The sequence below is a fragment of the Nilaparvata lugens genome, chromosome 7 (assembly GCF_014356525.2).
Source record: "Nilaparvata lugens isolate BPH chromosome 7, ASM1435652v1, whole genome shotgun sequence".
NCBI classification, from domain to species: Eukaryota; Metazoa; Arthropoda; class Insecta; order Hemiptera; family Delphacidae; genus Nilaparvata; species Nilaparvata lugens.
In genome coordinates, this window is record NC_052510.1 from 39,380,073 (window position 1) to 39,384,623 (window position 4,551).

At 34.7% G+C, this 4,551-nt stretch overlaps 1 protein-coding gene across 2 annotated transcripts in view; it reads right to left on the reverse strand.

Annotated features, from left to right (window-relative positions):
* LOC120352407 overlaps positions 1-4,551 on the reverse strand; it is a 125,916-nt gene that overhangs the window by 61,341 nt on the left and 60,024 nt on the right. The gene's annotated exons all lie outside the window — the stretch shown is intronic.

Below are 4,551 nucleotides of genomic sequence, written 5' to 3' on the forward strand. Positions count from 1 at the left end.
CTCTTACTCTGCATCTATTCAGCTATCTTCATCTCACCACGTATTTCTCCTCACCTCTCCCACCATCTCCTACTTCCCACTCACTGTCCATTAACTCAATCTTTCTTATGGTTTTTACTTTCTCACTCACTCTCTCAGTCTCTCTCTCTCTCTTTCCGTTCTCTCATTCCCTCTCCAGTCGGTCACGCACTTTTCTCACAGGGTTGAGGACCGCACCGAAGTAACCTTTCGGACCGTTCGGAGGCACTGGGTATTGAAAAGTGAACTAATGAATTCCGGAACGATTTTTGGAGGAATGGGAAAGAAAAGGAGAGAAGCGAATACAAACAAGAAGAAAGAAGAGAGTTAGATATGGAAATGGAGATAGAAGTGGAGAAGAAGACTTCGGTGGAGGAGGATGAATAGGAGGAGCACTCACTAAAATACTAGAAGTAAATGAGAAGAGATAGAATCAGTTGAGGAGAAGAAAAGAATAAAAAGAGCCATGGACGAATGAAGATGTGTGGGAGAAAGAACAGATACAGTTACAGAAGAGAGAAGTATATTAAAAGATGAAAGATGAGATAGGAGTGGAAGGAGAAGGAGATCTAGAAGAGGGAGGAATATTAAAAAGAGGAGAAGGAATAGCAGAAGGAAGATTGTGAAAAAGGGAAGGAGGAGGAGGAACATGAGAAGCGGCAGAAGGAAGATGATGAGAAAGAGGCATAAGAGAATAAAAATCATGATGAAGATGATGAGGAGGAGGAGGAGGAGGAGGAGAAAAAAGTAGAAGAAGATAAAGAGGGAGAAGAAGAACCTACCAAACTTGTGCGAAGGTGGAGCTATCTGGATTCAGTTGGCGAATACAGAAATAGAAGAGAAGTCTGAAAATAACTTTGCTCTATAGCTACGGTCAAGGTCAGTTACATTTCCTCTCTCTTCTCTTTTCCTTCTTTCCTTTTCACTCCTGTTGGTTTCATGAGAACGAAGCTGACTGCTCTGTCTGTCTGTTCCTAGAGAACCGATTTCAACTCCGACCTGCTGGCTGCCCTATAAAATCAAAAGCCTACATCACCAAACGTCTGTTTTTCAGAAATAATTAAGCTATAGAGTAAATTCACATTGATTTCAATAGTCTCAACACTTGATCGTTGAATCGAAAACCAATAATTCGATATAAAATACTGATGGTTTTTTATGCAATAATTTCTTGAAAAATTTGAAGTGAAATGAAATAGACATTTTCTGGATGCGACCTTGGACCTCTCTTTCATATCGTTCAAGGAAATAATCAAACCAAGTTGATGGCAAGATTAATATAAGATACTATATTGTGGAAAAATTGTCTAAACGCAACATTTCTAGGATTTGGAAAACATCCCAAAATTCACCCAGTTTAGTTGCAACCTGAAAATTGTTTATTTCCGTGCGTATTTTTTGAGAATATTAATTTTCTACGTCATTTATAACTCAAACAGTACTCATACCGTAAATCTCGTGAACCGGTGATTACTTAATAATTATTGAAGGTGAAGTTGTCTTCAAGTTCAAATAGCAACAAAAAAATTGATAGGTAGTGAGTGAATTCTCAAGAAAAATAGTTTGAGCATCTGTTGAATATCTGTTGCCATACTGTAAAATTGTCGATAATTTCACAGCAATAAATTCATTATTTTTCAAGTACTACATACTGGGAAATTTGAGAATTTGATAAATTATTGTTGATTCTGTCATTTAAGATTGGATTTTTCAAATCTCTGTACACATTTGGATTTAGATTCACATTCATGGATTTACAAATTCCAATTCAGTATCCCAGTTGTATAATTGTTATGAGCTGTAATTATTGTTCGAAACTATAGTAGCCAAGCAAAACAGTCTGTTTCCCACACTATGAAATAATTGTTTCTCTACTATTAACTTCTATATGGAATTTTCTCTTCCATGAAAATACGCTAGATTGCGTCTTTCAATGGCCTTGTTATTCACAATAGGAGAAAAATAGATGATGATTTAATGCTTTCAAATCCATTCTTCACTTGTATGATTGTGTGTACGATAACGGTGTCTAGACTAGAGCCGCCTATTGCATTGTCAGTTCATAGTTAATACCTAAAAATGTTTATCACGATTAGAAATCACGAGTAAAATAACAAGAAAGGACACAGGGGAAGTTAAGCTCATCCCTAAGTTAAGTCATCCCTACATCCCTAGTTATGTTTTCAACTTACTGGATTGTTTTAAATAATTATTAAGTTACCTACTGTTCTAGATTTTCTAATTTCAGACTCTAATAGTATCCTTTTGATTCAAAATTTGCTCGTTTATCTGAGTATTGAAGAGTGTAGATTGTATTGTGAAAAGTGAAAGTGACATAACCAACATTTTGATTTGGACAGTATAATATAAATTGGAAATGGGACAGTTTTGGGCATGAGCCTGTTGTGCCTTTCCTAATGTTAAGTATTTCTACACAATGTGATGAATAAATAAATAAAGAATATCATAATATATTGGTTTCCTATAACTATTGTATGATATGTGGTAGGTGATTGTATTCCGGTTATTGTATACCGTATTGTATACGGTATTATTTGTAGAGGTGATGAATGAATTATTGAATTAGTAGTTATCAGTAATTGGTAGTTAGCAGTTTTACAGCAATTAAATTGTAACTACTACTGTTGTTATTTTATTGATTAGTAGATATTTCACTTATTATTATCGATCTTGTGAAAGATCGTATGTTAAAAATAAACACTGTGTAAAGCTAAAATCAAACACCAAACAACAATCGTAAAATGCTTCAATAACTTAGGAGTAAAAAACTAATAACCTGTTTGATTTACTCCAGTCTACTTTAACTGTAACCTTCAATGAATCGTTAGTTCAGCCGCTTTATCTCCAGATATGAGTTCATCTTTTGTATCTTTGCAATGAGATGTCCTCTCCATGCGGTTTGATTTAACTGCTACTTGGGAAAGATCATTTTATTTTACAGGCATTCTCTATCATCCATCAATAACCACTTATTTTCCTCGTTTACATTCATGTATTTTTTAAAGGTGATAGGTGAAAGAGCTCTCTGTTTCGTCTTCACGAGCAATTAGAAATTCAAACATGAAGGAGAGAACTCCTCAGTTTCTGGTTTTATTGGTATAGGCGGATATTATATTGATTTATGAATATTGCTTTCATTGAATAGATCTATACTTCTTAGACTCTTATTGAATATTATTCTACATTGATTGTCGTAACGACGTTTTCCAAATATAAAGAAAATTGAAATAGACAATACAGTATCATATAACGTTCATCCACTAAACAGTGGAAAAACAATAGTAGGAAAACAGGCTATCTGCAGCTCATAATATTATTGTAACAACTATGGGGGATTGAGCATATGCAACTGATACGGGGAAATTTGCAATTCAATCAACCTCCTTTGTTCTCACACTTCAATCGCTTCTTTTTTCATAGCCACTTCCCACTTGGAGGAAAAGCAGAACCCAGACAGTGTAAAAAAAACCTATCCAATTCTCCCTCAGTTTTGTCATCCAATTCTCCAGTTAGGCCAGATGGATTGTCATTGAGAAAAAACAGGCTCACAATTCAAGCATACTCAAAAATATTTTTGCTTCAAAAAATTTTTTTTTCACGAATTGCTTCATGAGAAAGCATCTTTGATTGTTCATCCAACGGCTGCTTCATCATTGTATTTTCATTGATAGCTGTCCTATAAGCAACAAAGTAACCTTGTTATCTTTAGCATGGTACTGTCTTATTATACATTGCTGTGGAGCCAACATTTTACGCTGGTAGGCTAATAAAATTTAAAAATGAAGATAATCAGTGATTCAGGAGAAAGGCATTAATTTGAGTAACGGGAGAGGGTTCAGGACTGGACAGTATAATGTAGACACCTGCAAAATACACCACGTGTTTTCTCTGGCCAACGGTGGAATAATATTATGAGAACCACATGTTGAACCAGTATGAATACAGACAATGGGGTTCTGAAATTCTTGTGTTTCCCATAAGCATTGTAAGAATTGTAGAAAATTTATTTTAGAAACAGAAGTAGAATAATGAGTTTGATCAAACTTACTTGATCAGAGCTGCAAAATCAAACACTTGGCCCGGTTTTACAAACGTCTGCTAAATTTTAACTGTTATTAAGTGCTAATTGAAGACCGCTTCTTTGATTGATTCTAGTCATATTTTACCGTTATTCAATCAAAATTACTTACAGACTTTTGCAACCGGCAGTCCGCATAAGTTATTGTAATGCCTACTTAAAAAAATTGATAAAATGAAAAATAATCGTGTTTTTCAAAAGGCCCAAATAGATTTATTTTTGGGAGAGTGAGTGTTTAACCATACGATGCAGAACATTACAATACGGTATAATGAAAGTACAGAAAAAGAAAAAGATCATGCCTTATGTCAGTGATGAGGAAGAAAAAAAAGAATAGATTTTTTTACTGGTAATTTTTTCATATCACCTTTGTAAAGTCTCGACATCAGAGCCATCTATGAACGCGGGAATCGTAGTTTTGTGACCTGCGCATG